This window comes from Ranitomeya variabilis, chromosome 5 (genome assembly GCF_051348905.1).
Source record: "Ranitomeya variabilis isolate aRanVar5 chromosome 5, aRanVar5.hap1, whole genome shotgun sequence".
In the NCBI taxonomy this organism is placed as follows: Eukaryota; Metazoa; Chordata; class Amphibia; order Anura; family Dendrobatidae; genus Ranitomeya; species Ranitomeya variabilis.
This window is the reverse complement of record NC_135236.1, coordinates 498,110,108-498,117,568: the sequence shown is the minus strand read 5'-3', so window position 1 is coordinate 498,117,568 and position 7,461 is coordinate 498,110,108.

Below are 7,461 nucleotides of genomic sequence, written 5' to 3'. Positions count from 1 at the left end.
GTACCGCTCATTACAGTAATGAATATGCGGCTCCACCCCATGTGACCGCTCACTACAGGAAGAAGCTGTCAGCGCTGGAGAACCAGGGACCGCACCAGGAGCAGGTGAGTATTATTATTAGACAGCTGCCGCTCCCCCTCCCCTACTGACCCCTGTGTATGACTTGAGTATAAGCTGAGAGGGGCAATTTCAGTCTAAAAAAAAATGGGCTGAAATTCTTGGCTTATACTCGAGTATATACGGTACATTTGTAATAGCCAATAGGTCTCTTGTAGTGTCCATAATGGAGATCGCTTACTCAAATATCTGCTTGTGTAAAGGTAATTTAGTACTTGTGCTCACCTTTAAAGGGGTTCTCTGGGAATAAGAAAAAAAATAGCTAGAGGAAATATTGTTATAAATGAATTCGTAAATAGTTTTAATTAACAAATCACACTGTTCTACATATTTTCAAAAGTTGTCAGGCTCAGATATGAAATAAGCAATTTCTTAATAACTTTAACCTCCTGCACTGAAATCAGACAATTACTTTTTTTTAGCTGGCTTTTGTTTCTATGATATCAAAGAGTTTTCCTTTTGCTGATATATATAATTAATGCATAAAAGTTTAGTACTTTGAAACATCAATATTTTTGCAAATATAAATATGCAGAATATTTTTTAGGCTAATTTTCTGTAATTTATTTAGAGGAAATTTAGCAACAATTCAAGTAACTAAAATACAGTATGTCCAAACACTATTGTGAATTACAAAGTTACAGAAACTGAACTACAAAATTTGGTTCTGATTCAGTGACAACTCTTTTTTTTGCTTGTCTCTTGTACCCCTGCACTGTATTATCTCTTACAACTGTTCAACGGTAATATGCAAGCATTGATGGATTCTATTTTCTTTATATCTTCTCTCCATAGTCAAAATATCTTGGTGAAATCTCACACCGTGCTCTTCGCTCACTGCTCCGCTGTTTGGTGGAAAGTCTAGATGCAAATGTAAGAAATCAGTCTTTAAGGACATGTTACTGTAAAGTGCTACAGAGCTATAGTCGCGACCGAGCTTCTGTCCGGTTGTGCTTTGGCACTTTATAGACAAGGGATGTTCCAGTTCCAGTGTGCTGTACGGTGTGGGGTGCATCACACTTACTTGTAGGCTGCAGGCCTCTGCTGGCTCCAGCCTTCCATCCTCAGGAGCCGCCACACAATGCATCGGACATCAGGTTCTTTGCAACAGTCAAACTTTTAGTAAGAGTCCAATTTCATCAAGTGGATATGGGTGGGACATGGCGCAGCAATTCGCAGTTCCTTCTTTCTTAGTACAACTCCTCTTCTGTTCTGCCACATGTTCATTCTGACTACCCCCAAGCTCGCCGACTCCATCACCCTCAGGGATTCACTGTCCACTCTGGCAGTGCACCTGGAACCATCCACCTGCCCCCCATGAAACTCCATGTCCACTGACCTCGTAATGTGAGAAGGCCAGGTTCACTCCATAGTACCTGGCTTGAGCCGTAGGCTCCAGACATTGTTGGAATGTTTTTCAGGGATCTCCATTTAGCTACACACTGCCCTGAGCATTTGGCCCATGCTGCCCCTAGTAACCCACCATAACACCTGAACCTAAATTCTCCTTCACACTTCACTGGCTGACACTGAACTCTCTCTAAGGGTACCGTCACACAGTGCCATTTTGATCGCTACGACGGCACGATCCGTGACGTCGCAGCGATCGCATGATTATCGCTCCAGCGTCGTAGACTGCGGTCACACGTTGCAATCACGGCGCTGGAGCGATGCCGAAGTCCCCGGGTAACCAGGGTAAACATCGGGTTACTAAGCGCAGGGCCGCGCTTAGTAACCCGATGTTTACCCTGGTTACCAGCGTAAACGTAAAAAAAAAAAACAACAGTACATACTTACATTCCGGTGTCTGTCCTCCGGCGTCTCAGCTTCTCTGCACTGTGTAAGCACAGCGGCCGGAAAGCACAGCGGTGACGTCAGACGTCACCGCTGTGCTCACTTTCTGGCTGGCCGGCGCTCACAGTGCAGAGAAGCTGAGACGCCGGAGGACAGACACCGGAATGTGAGTATGTACTGTTTGTTTTTTTTACGTTTACGCTGGTAACCACGGTAAACATCGGGTTACTAAGCGCGGCCCTGCGCTTAGTTACCCGATGTTTACCCTGGTTACAAGCGAACACATCGCTGGATCGCTGTCACACACAACGATCCAGCGATGTCAGCGGGTGATCAAGCGACGAAAGAAAGTTCCAAACGATCTGCTACGACGTACGATTCTCAGCAGGGTCCCTGATCGCTGCTGAGTGTCAGACACTGCGATATCGTATGGATATCGCTGGAACGTCACGAATCGTACCGTCGTAGCGATCAAAGTGTGACTGTGTGACGGTACCCTAACCAGGTAGTGCCTCCCTTCTTATACGCACTAGTGCCCTCCCACTGGGCTAACCCTAACCTTAGCCATTTCCTATCTACATTCTAACCTGTTCTATATTCTATGCTGTCCTAAGCTTGTGTTATCCTTATGCTTAGTTCGCATTATGCTCTAACACTTTATATACTGAACATCAGCATAATACATTACATTAGACACATGTTGCTTTCACATATAAAACCACACAACGGTATTCACATAGTGTGTCTGTTGTCGTCAGGGACAGAAACATTGTAAGACAGTCCACATCCCTACATTATAGCCATGAACCTCATATGTTTTGAGGAAATTTTCCACCATAGTTACCTGCTCTTGAGTTTCCCCAAAAATTAGTTACCACTAATGTGAATGCTGAATGTTGGTCATAGTTCAGGCTCCTCAACAGCTGTTTCATGTTGTCATAGGTTTCTTTCATATGGCTTACATAACCAACTGGAATTGACGTTAGTGCATTGCAATTATGCAGCAAAATGCTTTTATACTTGTTTTGAACGAGTCGATGAAGAGAGCATGCCACAAGATTTCCATCCATGAAGAAGTATTGGACAAGCTCTTTATCACGGTTGCAGAAATAAGAAATCCGAACATTGCTCACTAGGAGATTCCACTGTTGTGGCCTGGAACATAAGTGCTCACCCTTACTCTTGGGCATATCCAAACTTTGTGTTATAAGGTGTGGTACAGGTGAGATTGCTGACAGAAAGTCTAGATCTTGAAAGGAATATGCTTCATGACACTCAGTGCCCTCTTCTTCTTCACTTGACTCGACTGAAAATGTGTCTGGTGCTTTTGGCCGTTTTTCTGTATGTGGTACTGGACATATTGCACATGGAATGTTTGGATACTGTTAAGTCCACTTCTTCCTTGAAAAGCCGGTGAACTATTCTTGATTATGCCAAACAGACGATTCCTTTGTTCAGTAAAGGTACCGTCACATTAAGCGACGCTGCAGCGATATCGACAACGATACCGATCGCTGCAGCGTCACTGTGTGGTCGCTGGAGAGCTGTCACACAGACAGCTCTCCAGCGACCAACGATGCCGAAGTCCCCGGGTAACCAGGGTAAACATCAGGTTACTAAGCGCAGGGCCGCGCTTAGTAACCCGATGTTTACCCTGGTTACCAGTGTAAAGTAAAAAAAAAAAAACACTACATACTTACATTGCCGTGTCTGTCACGTCCCTCGCCTTCAGCTTCCCTGCACTGTGTAAGCGCCGGCCCTAAGCACAGCGGTAACGTTCAGTTCACATTCAGTGCAGGAAGCTCTGAGCAGCAGCGCGGACGCCGGGGGACGTGACAGACATCAGAGGGTGAGTATGTAGTGTTTTTTTTACTTTTACAATGGTAACCAGGGTAAATATCGGGTTACTAAGCGCAGCCCTGCGCTTAGTAACCCGATATTTACCCTGGTTACCATTGTAAAACATTGCTGGCATCGTTGCTTTTGCTGTCAAACACGACGATACACGCCGATCTGAAGACCAAATAAAGTTCTGGACTTTCAGCAACGACCAGCGATATCACAGCGGGATCCAGATCGCTGCTGCGTGTCAAACACAACGATATCGCTATCCAGGACGCTGCAACGTCACGGATCGTTGTCGTTCTCGTTGCAAAGTCGTTTAGTGTGAAGGTACCTTAAGTCAAGGGACATGAGCCATTGTTTCATGTGAGATTGTCTGGTGCCCATTTTTGTATGCTAACTTGTGGAATGCCTGCTGTTTACAGATGCATCAGCCCCATGCGGTGTACTAGTCTGCATCATTTGGAGAACAATTATGCAGTCTAATTGAACTAATGAACAATTAGGGATTATCTCCCCCAATCCTGTGGTATACAAAGCACTGAAATAGGAACTGGGGGATAAAAAAAGAGGCTGCTCCTGTCACCGATGTGATTCTATGGGACTTCAGCCTAGGGCCATAGTTTCAGCTGGTGGATTACAGAACTGCTCCACTGTCCAACACTGAGCCCACAAATTTGTTTCGATAAGCCAGGTTGGGACAATTCGGTCACCTGGCCACATACCTCGCTGTGCTTGGTCAGCTTCCTAAGCTTACCGCTACTTTCTCTCAGTGGGTGCCCAAAAAATCCAGGGTGCTTTTGGTTGTGGTAAATGGCCCTGTATGCCCCAAAGTCACGAAGGTGCACCAGCGGAAAAGTGAGACTCTAATTTGCACGATTTTGTGTCATTGCTGGGATTGTAATATATCCTGTAAACTATTGGTGACCCAATAAATTTTTACCGAAGTGTGGCACCCTCACCCTGTTTTGTCTGAGTAGTGTTCTGCCCACGGGGAAGAAATATGGGTACTCAGTAGGATGAGCCCCGCACCCCTGTGGTGTTTCAAAAGACAGGCAAGTCAGTGGACGAGAGCCCCTACTAACCCTTGTGTCTCCATAGGGGGTACCATGCAGAAATAGCAATTACTAGTGTAGTGTGATCGGTTAGCTCTCACCAGATCATTGGGACTGCTAAGGGCATAGTGTGGCACTTATTACTACTCATGGACAGACCATGAGGCAGAGCAGTCAGACATTCAGGGGTCAGTACCAAGAAAGCACATAGAAAACCAAGGGAAAAGACAAAGGCTTAAGTCAGGTCACGGTCCAAGGTCAACATACCAGGAGTTAGCAGATAAAGGCAAAAGCACAAGACAAAGGGAAAGTCAGAACACCGTCCAAGGGTCAGACAGAGGAATCAGGCAAACACTCACCAGGAAGCACATTGGGTAGGGACCAGAGGCAAACACCTGAGTTAAATAGCATGGGAAGTCTGCAGAACAGAAAACACCTGAAGAAGGTCCCACACCTCCCAGTCACTGATTGGATAGCTGAGCTGCCAATCAAAGCATTGTCCGCTCAGCACGCATATCACAAGATTCGACAGCGGAGCTGTTAATCAAAACACTGACAACTCAGCATGACCCAGTTTCCACAAGACAGCAAAATAATCACTCACTGAGCGGAGGAATTGTGACAATACCCCCTCTTCTGGGGGGCCACCAGACCCTCAGGTTTCCTAGGAAACCTGCAATGGAAAACCCTGACCAGATGATTGGCGTTTACAGCTCAAGCAGAGACACAGGATCTCTTCTCCGATCCATAACCTCTCCAATGAATGAGGTACTGGAGGAAATTGCGGACTTTACGAGAATCAACATTCTATTACACTTCAAACTCCGAACTGTCATTAACAGAAAGCGGCAGAGGTGGAGATGACATAGACAAAACCGAATGGAACATCTCATTTAACAGTGATTTATTAAGTATATCTGGAAAGCGAAAAGATGGTGAGAGTTTTAATCTAAAAGCCACCAGTTTAACTACCGCTAAAATCTCATATGGACCAATAAACTTAGGACCTAACTTCGCTGATGACACTTTCAATGTAACATTTTCATAAGATACCCAGACCTTATCACCAACCTTGAATATGGGTCCTTTGAATGTTTCCCATTCACCTTCTGCTTCTCGTGAGGCTGATCCACCCCAATATTCTTTTGAACCTCTCCAGACATCCCCAAGTTTCTGTATGGCAACCCCTACTCCAGGACAGCCTGAACTCATCCTCGAGAATTCACCAAAATGATTATGAAAAACCATAATTACAAAAAAAACAAGATGTTCCAGTAGACTGGTTAACCCAACTGTTAAAGCAGAACTCAGCAAGAGGTAAGAATGAGGACCAGTCTTCCTGCTGAGCCACATCAAAACGCTTTGGAATTTGTTCCAAAGAGTGATTTCTCCTCTCTGTCTGACTGTTGGTTTCAGAATGGTATTCAGAGGAAAATGACAATTCAATCCCCAATATCTTATAAAACGCTCTTCAGAATTTGGAGACAAACTGCACCCCCTATCAGATACAATGTTCAAAGGAATGCCATGCAACCTCACCACATGAGTGCTAAATATGTAAAGCTATGCCACTAGACAAAGGCAAGTCAGAAATGAAATCCATGCGCAAATGAGTCCACGATCTTTCTGAAATAGTCAGCAGAGCCAATTCTCCGGCCATTTATGACAAACTTTAGAGTGTGCACAAACCATACAAGTGGATACAAAAGCATAAATATCGTTAAGCATGGATGGCCAGCAAAAGAGTCTACATGTAACTGCAGCAGTGACCCCAGTTGACCACTCAAGATGGAGTCATGAAACTCTTGCATCAGTCGTAATCTTAGATACACGGGCACAAATAATTTAGACACAGTAGCGGAAGGAGCCAACAACTGGATTTTGCGAATCTCAGCCTCCAATTCTGAGGACACCTTAGAAATTACCCTACCCTGAAGAAGGATGTTCTGGAGGAGAAACTGAATCATGACTGCATGACAAAGTGTCAGCCCTAACATTCTTAGACCCCAAACTAAACGTGATGGAAAAATTTAAACTAGTAAAAAATAAAGACCACCTGGCATGCCTCAGGGTTAAACATTTAGCAGATTCAACATGAGCTACATTTTTATGATCCATCACAACCGTGACCTGATGAATAGCTCCCTCCAAAAAATGTCTGCATTCTTCCAAAGCTAACTTGACAGCTCGCAATTTCCAGCATCCTAATTTCTCTCAGCAGATGAAAAGTTTCTAGAAAAAATGCGCATGGCCTTAAGATAGTCAGTGTCTTGGGACTTTGAGACAAAGCAGCCCACACACCAACCTCTGAGGCATCTACCTCTACGATAAACAGTTTCTGAAGATCGGCTTGAATCAAAACAGGAACAGTACATGAAGCACTCTTTTACTTCATTAAAGGCTACAATAGCATCCAACAGCCAAACCTTAAGATCTGCCCATTTACATGTGAGATGGGTAAGAGGGTTAACGATCAGCGAAAAACCTCTAATAAATTTTGTATAGTAATTGGAGAATCCTAAAAAATGCTGTAGTGCTTTAAGGTTGCCAGGCTAAACCAAATCAATTATAGCCTGCACCTTACTGTGATCCATCTTAAACCCTTCAGCAGGTACAATGAACCCCTGAAACGATATATCTTGAACAGAGAATT